The sequence below is a fragment of the Leuresthes tenuis genome, unplaced genomic scaffold (assembly GCF_036924035.1).
Source record: "Leuresthes tenuis unplaced genomic scaffold, fLeuTen1.0.hap1 SCAF_16, whole genome shotgun sequence".
Classification (NCBI taxonomy): domain Eukaryota; kingdom Metazoa; phylum Chordata; class Actinopteri; order Atheriniformes; family Atherinopsidae; genus Leuresthes; species Leuresthes tenuis.
In genome coordinates this window covers 6,203,521-6,224,940 of record NW_027325370.1, presented here as the reverse complement: position 1 = coordinate 6,224,940, position 21,420 = coordinate 6,203,521, and the positions used below count along the sequence as shown (strand labels likewise).

Below are 21,420 nucleotides of genomic sequence, written 5' to 3'. Positions count from 1 at the left end.
CTTATTTTTCTCTCTCAAGCACACACACATACACACACTCATGTAATTCTCCAAGTTGCCCAAATAACATCTGCAACTGCTAGAGTGGGTGTATAGAGTGAAAGCTTGTGGTTTTCCATGTTTTTATTCATTCTGTTCTTTGTGAGTCATCTCCATATGTGTGTAAGTGCACAAACAAGCACACAAATACAAGCTTTTACTCAGACAGCAGCAGAGACCACCTGGTCACAATCAGTCTGGGCCAGGGGTTAAAATCATAGTGTCTTTAGTGTGGTGGAAAAGACTCATGGTGGAACTGGCAAAGCAGGAGGGAGAACTGAGTTGGATTTGACGTTGTGTGATGCAGCCACACCAACCTGAACACCTTCAAAATCCATTCATCTGTCTGTTGAACCTACCTCTGAGGCTTAGCAGACTGCCGGCCAGGATGGATGTGGTTACCGTGTCATGCTAGCTCAAATAGAGAGAATGTCTGTAAAGACTGTAAAACCACACATTCAAGGCTTTTCAAAGTGATGGTTCCAATTACACATTACTCTGATGTGTTAAGAAATGTTATTGTTCAAAATAGGATAAACCACATATGTCGAAGAATGCTCCCATTTAAAGATATCAGGTCATGAGAAAGGTTAACCATTCCAGGTGACATATTCAATTAGAACTTTATTTATGAAAGTAAAACAAATCTGTTTCATATATACATTTATATGATCTTGTTTAGTAAAAGCCGTTCTCAAGAGCGAGTCAGAAAATTTCATGGCACCTCTAGAACATTGTTATGGTTCAACAGCCCTATATGCGGCAACATGTCAGTCTCCAGGTAAAAGCTGGAGCTGATTAAAGCCACAGAAAAAGACAATGGTCTTGAATAAATAATGTGATTGTAAAGTTGAAAAAGTGCCATTAAGGTTTGCAAATTTATTTTCAAAACAATGAATAACTTATTTTTACAATATTCGGCTCTGTCTGACCAGTGAATCATGACCCCTTTTGTTTAAGAGTCTGTATATTCTTTAGATACTTTACTGCAATTGTACCTTTTAAACAGTTTGACGGTTAAGAACCCATCACTTTGTTAATGTTTGCTCACTTCCTTTTGGCTCAAGGCAGAAGAAGCTGGAAGTCTTTGGCTTAAAATAGGACAGTCAGCCCCCATGTTTCATCCTGCCTTTTACGTACTCCTCTGTGCCAGACAGAGACTCAATGACGAAAATGTCAGTAGGAAATAAAGCTGGGTTTAATGTTTCCCTTGTCTCTGTGCCATGTCATTCTTTCCTAATGTGTTTCTTTCTTTTTGTCTTCCTTCCATCTTTCTCTGTCTTCATCTCTTAGTTTTTTTCTTTTCTTCTTTTCAAAGACAAGATGTTAACCAGAGTTATCTCCAATGGCAGCACACAAGAGAAATGTGTTTCTGTTAAACGCATCTCTCAAAAAGACATAGGAATGCATTTGTGAAGGCTGTTTGTTGTGCCCCGGCCCCTGACATGTGGACTCAGCAGACCATTTATGTTGCAGCAGGACCATGAACCATCAGTAACAAGTGGCAGAACATAATGCAAACAAGACATTTGTCATTTAGACACTGTTTTGTCAGGTTGGTATGGACTGAACTTCATCCACTGTCGTCATTCTTTTGGGTTTGTACATTGTTTAATTAAAATATACCCCTGCTGGAAGTTTGACTTTTTTTTGCAACTGCCAAATAAAGCATCACAATCATCAGAAAACTAGCTAACCAGTCTCCACACAAATTAGAGGTGGACTCAATCCTGGATCCGTATAATCAACATACAATAAACAGACCCATTCATGCTTCAGGACACCTTCCTCCAGTTCTTTGAACATCCATATCCCCTCTGAATTTGTCACACTTAACTATGGTTTACATTGGCTCCATTTGGAACAGCTCCCTTACTGGATTTGATTTTATTTCATGTCATCAGTTCATGATAAAAGCTTGCTGCATCTTTCGTGGACAAAAAATAAACCTACAGAAGGACGCTATACAAAATAATACATGTATCAAAGGATATAATTAAGCCTAATAATGCACTACAACTCTATAAGGTATCTTTTACATTGTGTAAAATGTAAAGAAAAAAAAGTAATAATTTTTCAGTCATGTAAATCCTAAATTTAATTAAAGGCAAACAAAAATGTATGTATTTTTATTTATCTTTACAATAATGCTGACTCTTACATTGAATTACAGAACACATGAAACCAATTGCTGTTGTTTAATAGACAAATTAACCAGTTTTTTTTATGATTCAATGTCAATCTCTCAGAAATTCTGGCCCTCCTTTATTGTGTCTTTTGTTTCATAATTGTGCCAATTGCATTTTGTGGGTCACAGGTCTGGACTTCAAGCAGGACAGTTTAGCATTTTGACTCTTTAAGAGACAGACTGCTGGAAAAGCAACCAGCATTATCGGTACTTTGTGCATGTTCACTATGCCATAGTCCATACCAGTATCATCATGGATGATGGCTTTTTGGTGTGGCTCTTCAAACTGGATGAAGAGACCAGCCTACTCCCTGATAAGTAAGACTGAACTGGAAACTAGTCTAATTGCACTTGAACACAACTGTGAATAAGTTTATGTCTGTTTATGCTGAGTGCAAACAACCAGGCTGTTGTTGCCATAAACTGGGAGGTCAAACAAGTTTTTGTTATTGAGCTTTTGCCCTTTTTTATGTGTTTGACGTTTCACTGTGATTAATTGATCAATATATTATCCACATGTGTTGTTTCTTTGTGCTCAACACATCTCACACTGTGATTTTTTGGCTTGGACAATTAGAGGGTGTCTCCAGTAGTCTCTCTTGTGCACATGTTTTAGCACATGTTTTGGTCCTTTTTACCTGTAGTCCCTCTCACAGGAAGTTTAGATTTGACCCACTGTTTATGGTGGACAGCGCACTTCAGAAAAAAAAAGAGTTACCTGTGATTGTACTGAACATTTACTGATGTGGTATCGTCCTAATGCTTGATTCTCATCTTATTACATCAACCTCAAACCTGGTTATGCGGAGTTTAAAAGGAGGTCAGGAAAGATTTCTTATTTGTCAATGTCTAAGTTGTACACCAGACTACTGCTGCTGGTGATGTCATATAAACACATCCAACCATTCAATGTTATCACTGATCGAGGCATTTCCTTTTTCCATTTTCCTCTTTTCAGTCACATGCACATGGGTTAGCAGAGATGCATAATACACACATTAATATACACTCAGGAAGAGAATTACACTGCATTTGGTTTAGTTTATGGTGATGTCATGTTACAAACAGTCTCTTGCTTTGTCAAGACTGTGGAAATGAAAACAGAAACAAACTTTAAATCTTGCTGACAGCCATAAAGGCTTGATTATAGATATACAAATTCTTAACCAGATTGGTCCTCATATCCAGTGCCCATCTATTCAGCCTCCAGCAGCAGCTGTTGACCGTCATGAAACTCAGGCAGTACAGAGTACCGGCAGTACCGATGAAGAGTTGGTTCGAAAATAAATGGCATTTTAAATAGTCTCCTTTGTCCGACTGTGGACCAATGAATACCTAGACTCTTTAAGAGCCCTTTTGCTTAAAGCACAGCATGAATTTCCTCATATATACTTGTCTAAAAGCGCAAATTCAAGATATTTGAGTGTAGTATTTTTAACCTATTTTTAAAAAAAACCTTGTTAGGTTTTTCAGGTAAAGAGAAATTTAAAAGAAAAATCTAGATGTCATATGTCAAATGTTATCAGAGAAGGACATCCCTTTCTACCTGCAAGAAACGATTGAAGGCTCATCTCTTTTAAGAACTCATCTACTAACATCTCTCCGACACACCAGGACACACAAACTTTGCACTTTTTTTTTTTTTTAACCAGTTCTGATTGTACTTAATGTAGGACTTTTTTTTTTCAATTCCACTAAAGCCTGAGTGTTTTTTACTTAATTGTACATCACTTTAGATAAAAGCTGAAAGCTGCTAAATGGCTATGTAAATGCACCATGATATATGTGTAGACCACACGGAATGTGTCATCAGTGTCATCTATTCTTCTTTTTCATTTGGGAAAAAAAAAACTTTGAAAACTGAAATTCCCATTGGTGCTCATTGGGGATGTACTTAACCTACACTAACAACACTGAGTCGGTGAGTGAACCCCAGGTTTCAGCTTTTCATGATATCATGTCATGAAAAAAACTCAGATTCTTCTCCTTGTTTACATTATACATGCTTGGATTATATACTTAGAATGAAATAAGGTTTTACGTTTTATTTTCTTTGTCGGGTTGGATGGTGGCGGTGTGTTTAAGGAGGACTCGAATACAAAAACCTAAACTATGGAAAAAACACTTGGCAAAACAAAACCTGACTGTGACTATGAAAAAACATGGAACAAACCTGACGTGACATGAGCAGCTGTGACTTCAGTGACTGTGTCTATGCAAGAATGATGCCGAGGTTCTGGCAAAGTGCATGAGAAGACTTGGAAACTAAATACTGGGGAGGGTGATTGGTGATGGAGTGCAGCTGAGGGGAAAAGCACAGGTGGAGTGAATGAACCTGATGGCAGGGCAAGAGAAACTAAGCAAAACATGGCAAAAACTAAAGACTAACCAGGAACTTAACATAAAAAACTAATAAACGTGACATTCTTTAAGTACATCATATTTGTTCATAAGCACAACTCAGATAAATATAAAAAGATACATTTTTAAACATTTTCCAAGATAACTTTATACAAAGTGCTACCCCTGCTTGTGTTCACTGCCTCTTGTGTTTGTGCTTAATTGCTCATTGGTCCTTGTGTGTTTCCAATTTGGAGATGGATTTAATGCAGAATTTAAATTCATGAAATGCGTACTTGTGTGGATTAATTCTTCTTCTTCTTCCTTCCCATTTCATTAAAATTAAGTTGGTAAATTTACAAGCAGTGAAGTTGAGATAGCCAATTGCTAAAATTAAACTTTTCAGTTGGTAGCGGAGAGATGGAGAGTAGTAAGGTTTAGTATGATGTGGTCGCAGTATTTGTCTTTTGTGGTCCTGCAGGATTAAGAGAGAGTTACTCACAGGCTTAAAAGTGGAGTGTGAGAGACAGTTTAATGGCTCTGAGGCCGTCTCTCTCTGCTAACCAACCCTTAACACAAGGATATCCACTGCAGGTTCAACAGACCACTTTGAGCTCAGAGAATGACGTATGTGGATGTAAATGTATGTGTGTGTGCTGTCCCTTACCCTAAGAGTAGATTCCAACTGTAGTCATCTGACAAAAAAGCATTTTGAAAAGCTTGAAATCATGGAACAAGTTTATCGCTGAACGAGCTCCTGTGTCTGACCAGCACATGGTGGAGTGGGTGTGAAGTGTTGTGCGGGTCACGAAGCCTATCCCAACAGTCATTGGACGAGAGGCAGGGTACACCCTGGACAGGTTGCCAGTCCATCACAGGACCACACAGAAACAAACACACACACACTCACTCCTCGGGACAATTTAGAGACACCAATTAACCTAACATGCATGTTTTTGGACAGTGGAAGGAAGCCTGAGTACCCGGAGAGAACCCACACATATACGGGGAGAACATGCGAACTCCACACAGAAAGGCCCCAGATGGGGATCGAACCTGGAACCCTCTTGCTGTGAGGTGACAGTGCTAACCACTACACATGTAGCCCCAAGAGTAACGGTAGTAGTGAAAACAGGATAAATCCAAGGATCAACCCTTCAGGAACACCACATATAAAAGTATCAGAAGGCGACACATAATCATCTATATGAATGCTGAAATGCTAGTCAATAACTAGCCAGTAAAAACATTTTCAACTGTCAGCTGAATAGTGTCAAATGCAGAAGATAAATTGAGCAAAACCATGATAGAGTATTCACCCTTATCTAAACACATAATGATGTTAGAGCTCACTTTTTAAAAAAGCTGTTTCCGTGCTTTGTTTTTGATGGAAGAAAGATTAAAATTGAACAAAAACATGCTGTAAGTCCTATGTTGAGTGATATCTTTCTTCAGAATTTTGAAAGGAAATAGAGTTCTTAAATATGTTTGTAATAAACTAAATCTGTTGTATTTAGGGCAAGAGGGGTGAGACTTGGTGTCTAGAAACAGTCAGATATACAGCAAGAGGGAAGCCTGATCGATTGATAGGGCAGGGGGAAACGACTGGCCGAACCTCTTTGAGTATGTATTTGGGGGGGGGGGGGGGGGGGGGGGGGGGGGGGTTGTCAGCAGAGAATGACAGGACAGGACACAACTGTGAAACAGTATCCAGCAGATGTTGCAGAGATATGACTGAACTCTGATGGCCAATTGGAGCAGGAAACACCGTTGGGGAGATAAGCGCTGCGCTTGAAGTTTGATCTGAGACCACTCATCTCAAAGACATCTCATCAACAAAGAAAAGTAAAAGTTGTTAAAGTCATCAGATGAGGTGGCGAAATATAGACTAAGAAGGGTTTACGAGACAACCAATAGTATTAAATTAAAACCTGGGGTAAGGCTTGCCATAAGGCAGAGACATGCTGTTTTTGCTGATGTTGATGGACAGTTTCAAAATGTTTAATAGCTCCTTTTATGAATGTAATGCACTTGTATGTTTGCATTTTCCATCTCAGCTAAGCTTTTCTATATCTACTGGCTTTCATGGAGTTTAATGAGGCTGGACGCATTTGGGGCAACAGTTCTGTGAAATTAAGAACGAAGGTCTTTAAACCAGCTAACTGGGTTATTTGCGTTGGGAAATATCGATTTTTACCAGTGAAAGCAGCTAAAAACCTAAATGCTCAGGAAACACACTTAACCTATAAATAATCTATTCCTGAGGAGTCGAAACTGGATAGAGAATAGAATAAAAAAAAAAGTCAAAACATTTTGTACGGAGAGTCGAGCATGCTTTCTCTGGCAAAGGGGGAGTGGAGAAACAACAGCACTAACTGCAAAAGTTAAACTTGGCCATAAACAGGCTTTTTTCTGCAAAGTTGTGAGTGACGAGGTAAGTGCAAACACCTTCATTGCATAGACACAGGATGCTGAAACCTTTATGGCGGCCATTATGAAATTATTACAAAACGGTCCCCATCTTTGAGAGAAATGTTTAAGCTCTGCAGAATGGAGGGTGAAGCCACAACATCTTTTCTCAGTTAAGGAGGCTTAGGGAGCAGCTATTGAGCTCCACTGACCTGCGTTGATTAGAGAAGTGTCTGGCACAGGGGCAGGATCTGTCTGCCAAACTCTAACCACCCAAGTGTTATAGAAATATATGAACCCACGCAAGTGCAAACACATTTAATGAAAAGAATTGAATTTTTTCCCCACTTTTTTATTCAGCTGTGGCAGTAGAAGTTGACCTCACGACTCCCCTAATTTTTTTTCACACGTTAAATGGCAACTCCAGATCAGAATGAGTCTGGGCTCTTCATCATTTCCAGTCATTCAGGATCAATTAGGAGCTTCATTCCATTCCGCTGATGTTTCCTTTACTCTACATGGGATTCCAGATTTTGAGCAACATCTGGTGAAACATTGTAATGACAAAGACGTGAGAATAGTTTCTGCAGTACTTCTCAGGCAGTGTGATTTATTCCATTGATCACTCCAATTGAGCCTTGCTACATCGATGACAGTTGTACTGTATTTACAGAACATTAAATCTTTCCTTTGCACTCACGTCACTCATCATTCCATATTTTTTCTATTACACTTTTCATTCTTTGTTTACCATTGCACTGTTTTCTGCCATTCTGCCCTGAATAGTTTTTAATGTATAGAAATGAACATTTTCGACTCCATCTCTCAAAACCTGAGAAATGTACACTAAATGGGTCAGATGAAAACCACACTGATACTTGTATAAAGGGAGCATCTGTCTGGAGTGATCTCATGTCAACTTAGGTGCCAAGAACAATGAGACTGAGTTTTGTTCTCAAACAATTTAAGAATCTGTTTATCTTCGCAAACTCTCTCCATAGGCATACACTTATTTCCTCTCAAACGCTTGGATGTATCTTGTGCTTTGGATCGAGATAGAAAGCTTAGTTTTGAATGTTGTGAAACGTTCAAACGCTATCTTTGGCCATCTAAAGACCAGAGGCGGAGAGATTTTTTGGAATAGAGAAAATTAACTTTGAACAGCACTTTGGACTGAAAATAGAGTGAACTCTTGAGGGACAACATTTCATTCAAATGTTAGTATTGAGAAATTGTTATGTCCAGGAAACATTAAAGTTGAAAGCAGCTGGTAACACAGCTTGATATCTGGGAATCACCAGATCTGATTCCCAGATATCAAGCATCTACTACTCTGCAAGATGACTGATAAAACTTGGGGATATGATGATGTCACACCAGTGAAGCTTAATGGGTCAAAGAAGTGGTCAGTTGATCAGACATATTGCAAACAGTGATCGCGTCAAAATGTGAGGGTGGGCAAGTGGGTTTAAAGAAGTAGTAAAAACATTACTAACCAGGATATGACAAAGTAAATAGGAAACTAATGGATCACTGCTGAGATAATGTTTGCTTTTGGTGATCCATGCCTCTTTATGAATGGCTTGATGACGAAAGTGGAAATGTAGAGGGGAAAAAAACGAGACAGAAATCTACCCAAAGAAGCCAATAAACTGGGTTTGGATGAGTCATTAAGAGCTTATCATTAACCATTAATACTTTGAATGTTCAGGAGACAGAAATGGATTAATCTCCATATTTTTTTAAATGGTTAGTTTAAATGCACGTGTTTAACTTTGCTTGATTTATCGCGGCACTTGTAAATTATTTAATTTCATTCTAATTTATTGCTTAATTTACCACGGCTCATGGTCTATTTTTTGTAAATGCATGCCAATTTATTGTCCACAGATCTGACAGATCCGGAAAAACATTGAGTGCACCTTCAGGAGGCGTTATCAGTTCATAAGCCTCACTCTCTCTTATTTCATCACTCCTCCTTTGTTACAGTACAGTCACAAATTATGATGAAAGGTAGTGGAAGGTTAGACAGATATTTCCTCTGCCTGTAATACTTCTCATGAATACCACAGACATCAACCTCATGGTGGAGAGGCTTTAAAGGAAATGTCAGGAAAATCTCAAACTTCATTATAATTGGAAATATCTGACAGTCTAAAATGACATGAAATAAATTTTGATTTCCTCTTTTTATTTCTTGTCTCTGGACTCTGGTAATTGATAACAATCAATCAAATTATATTTGTTTTAAGTGTCCATAGGATGCTCTCTGTGCTTGAATCTCAGTCAGAATCTGTGTAGTTTCTGTAATCCCTAAATTTAGCGAAGCCTTTTGTGCCACACCACAACAAATTACATCTGCCTTTTGTCCAATTCACTGTGCACTATATGTTCTCCATTTGTTTTTTATGGTTTGGGGATCCACTCAGGGAAAAAAATAGTTACTCAAGGTCTTCCTTCATTGCTGTCTTACTCCATACTTCTTTCTTTCCTGTTTCATCTTTTTCAATTCTGTCCACCTTTCCTTATGGAGCTTGATAGTAACTGCTTTAGCAGATGTCTTGAAATAGCAGATCAGCGCTACTGTGTGGCAGCAGATGTGTCCTGTGTTCCGGGATGTTGTTTATGACTGTAACTAAGCCCCATAGGCCACTACCAGCCCTGCTGTCCATCAGACATTCACTACAAGCTGCCACATGCAGAGGACGTGGGGCAGTACTTTGGTTTTGTATAACTCAGTAAGCCCTGGATGCCTACAATTTATTACAAGCATACATTTTCCATGGTCGTGCCACCTTAAGTAAATTGGTCTCCTTATTGTTAAATAGGTGATGTGAAACTTTCCTATTTGTTCACCCACACGCTCACAAGTACAAAGCTCAGTAAGAAAAAGTTTAATGTACAAAAGTAAGTGATTCTTAGTTATTACATTGCATCACGTTCACATCACATTAGTAGATGCTTTTATCCAAGTTAGGAACAAACTTGGGTGGAGGGACTAATGTGGGGTTCAGTATTTTTCCCAGGGATACTAAGACTGGGGACTGGGGAAGCTGGGAGTTAAATCAGAATCTGATGAGCGAACAAAAATATTTTTTTTTTTAGCTTGGATAATAACAGGATGATGCTCAAACATTTAAATACAATGGCAAGATAATACAGAAGATAACATATAGCAAAAATACTTTTGCAAACAACTATTTTTAGTGGGCTTAAATGTGCAAAGCCATTGTTAGGATTCTCCTGCAGAAGCACCACAGGCTCAATCCCATCTGATACAGAAAGAAAACAAAATCAACTCAGGTAAAAGTTAAGAGTTTATCATGATGACAAAACACAGACATCCTAAATAATGCTACTTACAGGAATCTGCCATGACAGATTCAGTGGAAGAGTTGTGCAATACTGTTTAAGAAGAGTTTATTTATCTGATTGTTTGGAAACGTTCAAGTGGTTTTTTTTTCAAGTATATGTTTCTAAAGAAGTAGCAACACATACAAGTAACCATATTACTAGGATGCCACTGTTTATACCAATAAGTCAGTGTCCAGGGTTTCCACTGAACTAAGTGCTTTGATTAGATCAAAACAAATGATGAAGATGATCTTGGAGGCTCATTTACGGTATGCTTGGGTATGCTAGATCTGGTGTGTGTCTGTTTCAGTTGTGTTTATTTGTGCTTCTGTGTAGGTGAATTATTTTACCCAAACCATATGTATTTCCAGACAAATGGTGGCTTCAGAGTGAGAGGGAGTTCATCTCGATGACATGCTGTGTTTTGCTGGTATTTCCCAGCATTGCTGCTAGTTTAAAAGTTCATAAAAACAGCAGATAATTTTCATTGTGTTTGTGCAAGTGAAGTCATCCTTGAACCTTATTTCTTAGTATTGAACAATTCTCATCATGTGACTTGTTTCATGTCTTCTTGTACGCGTGCATTTTGAACTTAGCAAACGTTTCAGTGATTATCAATTAATCCCATGAAATACCCAAACCAACATACCTCAGCCTATCAACTAGTTTAAAGTTAATGTCATGTTGAATTTTAGATGGATGGGGCTTAACTGCTATTAGTTCTTACCTCATCAGGATCCCACTAGTTCTGTCACTAGTTTTATAATCATGTGTTTATGAAATTATATTGAATTGAATGAAAAAAAATAGTATATATTAATCAAAGGGAAATTATATTGTTGTAGTGTATTGTTCTAACAATGGTAATACATTTTTATTATGTGTGGTTATTGCTGCTGGAAGGAATGACCTCCTGTATTCTGTGTTGGTCTTTCTGTTCATTCACTTGGGCAGCATTTTTCTTTGCACAATCAGTTCCAGGGGCTCCATAGCAGTACTCAACATAGAGCCAGCCTGCAGCAGAAGGCAGCAAAACATTAAAGGACCATTACTTCCTCAACAAGTACAGTCTGTTCTGTCACTAGACAGCCTCAATGTTGCATTTCCAGTTCAGTCTGCAGTCCCAGTATCTGTATTCCTCAACCACCTCCACATTTTCTCAAAGGATTGCCAACTGGTCCTCCTAGAAATCCATAATCATCTCTTTTGTTGCGTTCATGTCGAAGATGAGATGATTGTTCCCACACACTGCCATTAAGTGATTGAACAGTTTCCTGCACTCAGCCTCTTGTCCATGATTGATGTATTTCTGGAGATAACAGGACTCTGAGTTGTACTGGAAGTTTGAGGTGTACAGCATGAAGAGGAATGATGAGAGTACAGGATGCTGCAGACGACCTTTTCAGTTTCACAAACTGTGGTCCATTTGTACGTAAGTACTTAATTAATCACAGAAGTACAGCAGAAGTTGAAAACTGAAAGGATTGTAGAAATGATTGAGCAAGATGGTACTTGTAACAGCAATATCTCGCTTGAAGGTCAGGGGTTTAACACTTCCCTCCAGCACCTAATACAGCATATTTGTTTGAGTTAAGAGTGACAACTGTTGACATCAGTATATTATGAGCATCAGTGTCATCCAAACATGAGTGGAAATGTCGTCAATAGAGTGGCATGAGCAGTATTAGAGTAGAAAACTGTGGAAAGAAAATGTTAAGGTTAAAAGTTCTCTGTTTCTGTCAGATTCTGCTGGCATGGCAGTCTTTATACTATCTTTCCTGGTCTCACAAGCCTTGCAGAAACTGGGATAGTCCTTGAAAACTTCTGTAAAGGAGAAACTGAGTCTATGCGCCTTTCAGCTGCTCATAAATTTTTGAGCAAGATTCTTTCTCTCTACTATGACATAAACATCTGATGCAGTGACTGAGAAACCTGCTTCCAGCGTAAGGTTTTCCTCCTCCTACATACAAATGTAAAGTTCGGCAGAAAAAGCAAAGGAATAGTTAGTTTAATAAGCTGACTGGTCTTCGTGCATCTACTTCACTGTAATCTATCTCCTATTGTTCACAGACTTGTTCCTTTTGTGTCTGTGACTCTCATGCTTTAATAACATGGTGTCGGCAGTTGTATTATAATAAAAAACAACCTTTATCTGTTTGAGATGCCCTAATATGACTCATTCACTAATCAAAAAAACACTAGAATGTGTCATTTCAGTCAAAGTAGGTTGAAATATGTAGCTTACAGGCTGAATTTTGGGGTGTTGGTAAAGCTAATGAAATCTCTCAAACATTTAACGCCTCACAAACAGGTGGTATTCATCAAGCTCGGAGAGTCTTGCAGAAAGTGTTCCAGAATAGGAATACACACGTTCTTGCATGGGGCCCTCCCTGCATCAAAAAACATTTCTTCAATGAAGAACTCGCAATAGTAGTGTTGTAGGCCATTTTGTTCTCAATCCAGAAAATGAACATATGTAAAGACAATGATAATACATGTAGAAAAATATAACAAACATATGTCTGCCCTGACAAGGATGACTGTGATTTGACTGTTGGTTAGAGATGTGGGGCATTTATGCCTAGATTATTGTGCTGATAATGAGGTAATTGAGGATTTCCTGAAGAGCGCAATTTCAATTGAGTATTCACCACTGTAATTTTCACTACCATGCATTCCTATAATGTACAGTCATTCTCTTCAGGGTTCTTACATGCCTTCTCCTGGTTCATAAAAATTTCAGGTTAGTCAGGCTTGAAGACACCCTGGAGTCTCTTTAGTTGTGAGGTATGTCACGTAGTTTACATCTGTTAGGTTCAAACATAGCATCATCCTTTTCAGACATGACCCCTCTCTTTTATTTCTTGTCTTTGATCACTATTGTAATGGGGAAATAATTTTAACACGATGTACAGTAATTGCATCAGCAAATGTGTCCCTGATTGTCATGTCGGATTCTCATATCTGCTGCTCATACAGATGAGCTCAGTATTGTTTGTCATAAGCACTCTTCACATTGGTAATGGAGTGTCTCAGTGTACACATGACAGTACAGAAACATTAAACCCTTTTCATTTCAACCTAAGGAAACATAGATTCTCACTTGACAGGTTGAGTTTGGACCTGTGGGAGTTTATGTGTGTATTAATGTGTGTGTGAGGGTATGTGCAAGAGCATGTATGTTGACCTAGTTTAACCATTTTCAAAGACTCTCTGTGGGGTTTTCAAGGAGTAAAGCCAAAACAGCTGCTTCTTTGTTCCTTTTCCAGGTGTCTTTTTTTACTCACCCCTCACAACTTACCCTGCCTTCTCCATTCCATACCCCCTCTCCTCACTCAAACCCCACCCCTCAATGATCAGCGTACTTCAAGGCGCTCTAATATCTAACTCCCTTATTTCTATTCAGACCAACAGTCCTGGTTGTAATTATCAGTAACCCTGAATTGTAAGTGCAGAATTAGGAATTTCTTCAGAAAAATTCACAAATTTTGATGTCAATTGTTTCTGAACGAAGAGCAAACAAAAACAAACACAGAAGTGAAAAATACTTCAGTACTTCTGACACAATTCATGTCACCCTTTACAAGTATTTGGTTGCAGAAGCTTTGACAAAATAATTTTGCAAGAAGCAGCATGCTCACAACATAATAGAATCTTGACCGTATTTTACTGTTGGTAGGTTAGTAGACTTCATTTAATCACCAACTAATTAACGCTGGACATTCCCACACAGTTCTACTTTTCCTTCCTCTGTTCAAAAATCTGATTTGCAGAAATCATGTGTGTCTTTATTGGTTTGCCATTTAACCTTTTTTGATTCAGAGAGCAGCCACCACTTTGGATGCACAAGCCACACCAACTTTCATAGACTAACTTTCTGGCATTGAAAGTTCTTCTCAGCATTACGTCGTGGAAACATCTTTATTGTTTTGTGACTGAATTTATTGAAGTTATTAGGAACTGATACATTAAGGATTTAAAATAAATTGTTCAGCAGCCGATGAACTATACTTCTTCTTTTATGTATAACTTTTGCCATTTTCTAACATCTTTATGTAACAATTCAGATAATGGATATTATTTTTCAACAATGTCACTGAAGTCCATGCTGTTCTAATTATCATGCCTTCAATGTCGTTTGAATATGTTCACTTAATTCATCCAAGATGCTGGTGCAGAAAACAGCCTACTTTTAGTTTTTGAAAGCATTCTCAATAATAATAAAGTGTGGTTACCTGCACAGTTGAGTTGAGCTATGGTTACAGCTCAACTTGGCCATTTAATTAAAGCACTGGTGCGATTCAGCATGCCTGTTGCTGCAACGTTGTGGACTGTGAGAAAAAGCTTTCAAGACATTCTGCTGCCTGCAAACCTTCTCTGTGGGGGATCTCCATACATGTAAGTGTAGCTGATTGAGCACGCATAGATGTTGTCTAAATAAATAACGGTGATTTTGCCAGATGTTGCAGCAGATATAAAAATCAGGATTTTGTCAAGTGGCAGCAAATTGACACGAAGTCTTAGGGCTACTTTTCAATCACTTTTTCTGACACAGTTAGCTGCTTGACAAAGGAAAGAGAATTATGTGAAAGAAAGCAGCTTTATGGACAATTTGACTGAACTATTACATACAGTTATGCTTCACTGTTTTTAGATAAAAAGGGGGCACCAAGGCTCATTTCAGTCTAGTTGAGTGTATCCATGCAGGAATGGTTTGAACCTCAACAGGGTTACCTGGATGCTTTTGTCCGGTTTTGACAAGCCGATTTTGTATGATTTCGGTAAGAATAACATGTTGATAACATGCATTTCAGTGTTAATCATACTAACACAATTTTTTCTCTATTGTTATTGAAATGGACTTTAGGTCCCGTTACTTACGAGAAAAAAACCTTGTGAAATTAAATCAAATTTTGCAACCAAATGGTCAGGCTTAGACCTAAATAAAGACATGGTTAGGGTTTGGAATAAATGGACTAAACATGAATAGAGCTCTGGTTTTGTCTTCAGTAACCAGCAATTGGCTAATGTCCCTCTCCAAGTTGTAAAATCAAAGAGATAAATTGTTAACTTGAATAAAGATATACACATTACATAATTCTAAAGACTGTTTTAATCACTATGCAATATACGATTTGCATTTTGTAGGTTGCCAAGCGTGTGTTGGAAACGACACAACAGAAAACATACCTGGGTGTGCTTGCTCACTGCTTAGTTATGCAGTGTTAATGACGACAAGCCTGACATGAAAGTGAATGGGGAAAATATTTTGACAAATTGAAAGGAAACAATTTTGAGTGTAGTGTGACATGTAGGCAGCAGAGAATGTGTTCTGACGTGTACTGCAGTGGGATGAGTCACCTGGGTCTCACATTTGGTTGAGAAGGCTGACCTTTGAGACCCCGTGGCTCATATGTGTGGAATTCAAGTGAGAACAGGAGGGAAAAAAAAAGAAATAAATTAAATTAAGGGATAATTAGGGAGGTAGAATGCCTTTGAGGTATTTTTGGTATGACTGTGAGATTGTCTCCGGAGAGTCACAAAATAGATTTTGTGGGTGAGGACAAGAGCCAAGTGATTTTGTACTCATGGTTGTATCTGCCCCCAGATTTATGTTACTTTATTACAACTGCCGCTGCCTCCTGTCTTAGATGGTTCCCGCTCTACTGTATGTAGATACAATCTAATACAATTTGCCATTTGCACTTTGGAATGCAAGCACAACAACATGTTTAAGGCAGACATCTTAACCAATTTGTCTATCTATGAGTTTCGAGATGTGAAACAATCGACCCTGAGGCTGGGGTCCCATTACAGGACACAATGCCCCCTGTGTGTGAGGAACAACCAGCCACTAAACAATGCAATGGAGACTTTGAATGTATAGTCACAAAATGACGCAGCTGATAAAATTAGATCTTCCATCTCAGATACTGATCTGTTTATAATTCCAAATCAAAAACATGACAAGATTTTCCATGCCTGTTGCATACATCTTAAACGAAACTTACAGTAGAGCAAGTTTCGGTTTGGATTAACAGAGGGTAAGACTGTGAGAGTCTGTGGCCAAGAATTTCGTAATAGCGTCTGTCTCTACAGTGGGATGTTCAACAACATATGATATCAACACTGGCTCTCATCCCTTTACTTCTTGGCATAGACCCAGATGTGAAATTAACACAAGATGTTGGTAGATTTAACATTTAGCCAAAATCTCTGGGAATGGGTTTCAGTAGCAGCAGCAGCATCACAAAAACAATGGTGAGAGAGGCTAAAGGTTAATTCACTTACTTACAAAGTATGTAGAACCACAGTAACAGAGGCACACATAAACACACTCACAGACTTTGGGTTTAATAAAGTGCTTTGTTTCCTCTGAGAGAAGATCAGGGTTGGAGGACAAACTGTGGGAACAGCTGAAAAGCTATTTAGCTTGTGAAAAACTTTTTGATTTCATGTAGCAGAATATGCGTCCAAACCTTGTTTTTTTCCATATGTTGTGGTGTGCTTTGTTGTGGCTCTGGATCCATCTGTACATGCTGTACATGATGTCTACGAGTGTTCGTCTGGCTGTTTGCTAGCATAGTCCGTCCTTGGTGGGACAATGGCGGGATTCTGCATAGTGAGGCTGTGGGAGGAAGGAGACAGAGGAGTCAATGAGTGAAGAGGCTTCTGGGATGCGTCAGCACAAGGCCATGATGAGGGTGTAGGAGGACGAGCCATGTAACTCAACAATGCGCAGAGGAACAGCTATTCAGTTACCTAACAGGACAACACGCATGCATGTATGTATGCAACCATTTGTACACACAGTCAACAAAAGTGCAGGTGAAATTAAGCCATTCATCCATTTTCCCCATGACATATGGATAATTGGGACTGAGAGTCTCAGTCAATGACTGATTATTTGATGTGGGCTTTTACTGGCACTCAAGGAACAGAAGGACTAAATGCCATGAAAATGTCAGAGGAAAGACTAGTCCTCATTAATGTGTCTCACCAATGCTTATGCAAAGAATAAATTCATAATTAGTCATTCATAATGCCTGATTCTTGTAATGAATTATGAAAGCAGGGATAAAAAGGTGATGTTAGAGGTGGGGGGGGGGTCCTTTCCAATTTAATATTTACCTGATATTCTTTTGTGTGTATTGTATGTGTTGTTATCTTAGAGGTGTAGTTAGATAAAAGAAAATGTAATCAAAATATGTTGGCAAGGTTTTGGAATGTGACAGAGAGGCATGATTACAATCTGTGGAGATTGCCATGAATGGACTGGGCTGTTGTTTTTTCAGCTGGCCAACAAGTCAGCTGATGGTATCTTGTGTGGTGTTGGCAGATAAGGAAGGTGAGTAGTCTGAGTAGAAAACATGGACAGAAACTGGCATCAAACAGTTCAACTTCTGTGGTGCAGAAATGCTCCTCCACAGTGACATGTCCAAGCACCCCTTCCATAACTGTTACCTCTCTGTTTGTGGTCTCTCTATGCCTAAGAGCTGAGCAGGGAGACGTTAACATCGACTCTGTATCTAGGTCTTGGTGAAACAAATCATATTTCCTTCAAAGTATTATAGTGATGTCAACAAAAATATCTCAGACCAACACAGTCTCGTGGCAGGTTTTTGCATTTATATATGGAAACAATTACATTTAGGAGCACAAACTTATGGAGTGGCGTGAAAGTGTCTGGAGTTTGTAGGATGTGGTGCTTGAGTTTCCCTTTTTCACTTATTTTCACATGCAGTTTGGAAAGGTTTAGGCACCAAAAAAGATACTTGGTTATGGTTAAGAAAATATTGCTTGCCTTAAAACAGACAATCTCTCAAAGTGTCACAACCAAGCTAAAAGTAAGTGATGGAATACATTACTTTGAAAGTTAGTCAAATGTCAAGTAGAAAATGCAGCATTGGAAGATCAGAACAAAAAAAGTGCTTTGGTTTCAGGCCTTTTCCCAGACTTAAAGTCTGGCCAGACTGTAGATATCTTAGAAGATTAACTATTCAAAAATATTTTTAAGAAATACTATAAATCAAAATACAGAAACATAAAACTAAATGATATTTAACCATCATAGTCATAAAGCAGAAAGGTAAATCATAACATTCACAGCCTGATGTGCTTAAAGGGGAAGTTCTTTTTTTTTTTTTAAACCTGGACCACATTTCTGGCATAAAATACGTTCATCTACTCACCGATAACAGTTTGGTGAAAGTCAGCGTCCTTCGGAAGATATTTAGATCACTCGAGATCTGCGTATATCATACAGAGTACAGTATACGGTATATACTGTGCCATGTTGCACAAAATTAGCAGTAGCAAACCCCGTGTGAAGATAGCCGACCGTCACAGAGCACGGAGTAAATAAACTGTGCTGCAGCGGCGCGCGGCGATGACGTCATCACAGTAGACGACTGTGTAGAAAGCCCTCCGATAAGCCCGCGATAGCCCCCAATAACAACAACACGGCAGCTCTGAACTAACAGTGCGATAGTACGCGTTCATTCATTCATTTGTCTTAAAGTATTGTTGAAATAAAGACAAATAATGCCTTATTTAGAGGCTGTATTGTCTATGCATCGTTCACTTTCGTTATATGGATATACTCGGATCTCAAGTGATCTAAATAGCGTCAAGATGCAAAGGACGCTGACTTTCAGCAAAATGTTATTGGTGAGTAGATGAACGTATTTTATGCCAGAAATAAGGTACAAGTTTTTAAAAAACGAACTACCCCAGTCATTTAATATTTTTATTATTTAGAGAAACCAACTTCTTTATATTCAGGTGATTTCACAACTGAATCAAAGCAGGGGAAAGGGCATATTTCAATACTCTATTCAACATTTCAGTATAGCCTTTTGGTGTGGATGGAAGGAATGAGCAAAGACAATCACTACCCATGTATTTTCAAAGGTTGTAAGTATGGAGCTGAAGAACAGGATAAAGCAAACCATACAGCATTCACTCACTCACCAGAGATATGTAATGTTCCCAGGAACCAGGGATGTTTTCAGTTATAATGGTTCTAACATCAGAAAAACTTGTCTCTATGTCTCTCACTTGTCAGATAATGAACCACTGTAGTGTTTTACTCTCAATCCTCCTCTTTCTGATACCCTCACCATGTCATTTTGTCACTTTGTAAATTACTGTTAAGCATCAATTTAAAGCATCTTCCACAGAGGGAGGGGCAAGGAACTGATAACTGCAACAACTTACTTGTGACTTGCGATTTATCTCTCCTATCGCCTGATCAAAAGAAATGCTTCTGAGAAGTTTTGAGAAATGACAAAGATTAATGGGGAAGTGTGCCTCAAGAAGAAAATGTGTGTGTTCCAGACTTCTGTTTCCATGAACTGCATCTTTGTGGCATGTCGAAACCTGTGCAACCACTCTTGAAATTTTATTCAGAAACTTATCGAGTGTTGTATGAAAACGATGAGGGTATTTTGATCTGAGTATAGATCTAATGGGCACTGTGCGGCATGCGTCTCAACAACTTTTTTTTTTGTGGCAGCACCAAACTGTCAGAACAAGTCTTCAAGTCTTTACAGGCATTTAGAGGAATTTACTGAGCTGTAAATTGAAGACCGCACATTAGGGCTAGATTGGGGCTGGATGACAACACGTTTACACAAACTCACAAACATTAATGCACATGCAGTGTTATAATGTTTAACAGTAAATTTGAAATCCTGATGCAAGCACAAAAAATACTTTTCAGTCCATCTGGGATTGGATATATATTTTAAATAAACACAAACAGTTTGATATTATTGATATATGTTATAGATTACAGTAAATAAATGCAGCATATACAAAGTTAAATAATCTTATCCTGAAACACGGTCATACTCATACACATACACAGTCATCTGCAGCAGCCAACAGCATCCAAATGCCTGAAATATGAGGATATCGGTGCACTCTTGACCTTCTCTCCACCCTCTCAGTCAAAGTGCTCACCTCTTCTCAGCATTTCTCACCCTTATCCAACCCCAGAGTGGGGTGCAAGGTCATAGTTCGCTGTCTGGGGCTTCCCCTTTCAGAGTCTTGATAACAAGGAGCAAGGCAGTTTTGACGGAGACACTAGCTTGTGCACAATGACACACACACACTTTAGAAAATATGCCACACTTAGTTTCTAAAAGAAGACTGCCATCTTTGGGGAAATGTCCATGTAGGTTTGAACTCAAAGGTGGGGGTCAAAATTCTTGAGAAGAAAGATCCTTCTCAAATTTTCACCTGTGTTATTTCTTCCAGGGCCCATTTGTAGCCAATAAAGTTTACTCCCTTTCATGAAAAATAGCAACAACTTTTCGTCTGAGTCTAAAGGAATTTAATTTTTCCAATAGGGAAGAGAAAGGGATGACAGTGACACACAATCCTTCTTTTCTCTTTTTTCCCCCTCTGTGTCTGTTGGAGGACATGGGTGGGTTGTCTGTCTCCACAGCGCCAGGGGCTCTAACAATGATACGGTTCAGGTCAGAGGGAAGCTGTGAAACAGAGAAATGCACAGAACCATAAAAAAGGGTGAGAAGGCAAGACCAAGAGATAATCATAAAAAGATGCATGAACAAGAAAGTCAGAAAAGGGACTGTTGTGATACCAGAGCCTGAAGGCTCTGCTGAATGCAGGGTGTGGCTGGCAACTACCAGGGTGAGTGGATATCATAGTTGTGTAGTTTGACTTTCTGGTTGCTCTATTTCCCCTATTTCTTTCCATTTGCCATTGACAAGTAGCAGAGACAAATTCCTGGTTGCAACAGACCATCAAAGTTCTATTCTTGTATGTGCAAGAATTTCACTGAACTGTACACATTTATTGGTTTAAATGTGCATTTGCTAAATCAGCTTCTTAATTATGATAAAGTGACTTTCTGAAAAGAATGGTGATGTTTTACTGGGGTGGCCTCATAATCATATCAACAGTGATTAATCACATACTTTCATATATGTTACACCACTAAGTCTATAATCAAGGATACCCATGTGAAGGTGTCAGTTTTTGAGGTAGTGGAACATCAGTGCGCAGCTGGAACAGTGAAAGTGCTTTATTACTCAAGAGAGAGTAACATGGATGAAACAATG

General features: G+C 38.7%; 1 protein-coding gene across 1 annotated transcript in view; it reads left to right on the top strand.

The window, feature by feature from the left end:
- arhgef3l (Rho guanine nucleotide exchange factor (GEF) 3, like) overlaps positions 1-21,420 on the top strand; it is a 165,643-nt gene that overhangs the window by 26,513 nt on the left and 117,710 nt on the right. The gene's annotated exons all lie outside the window — the stretch shown is intronic.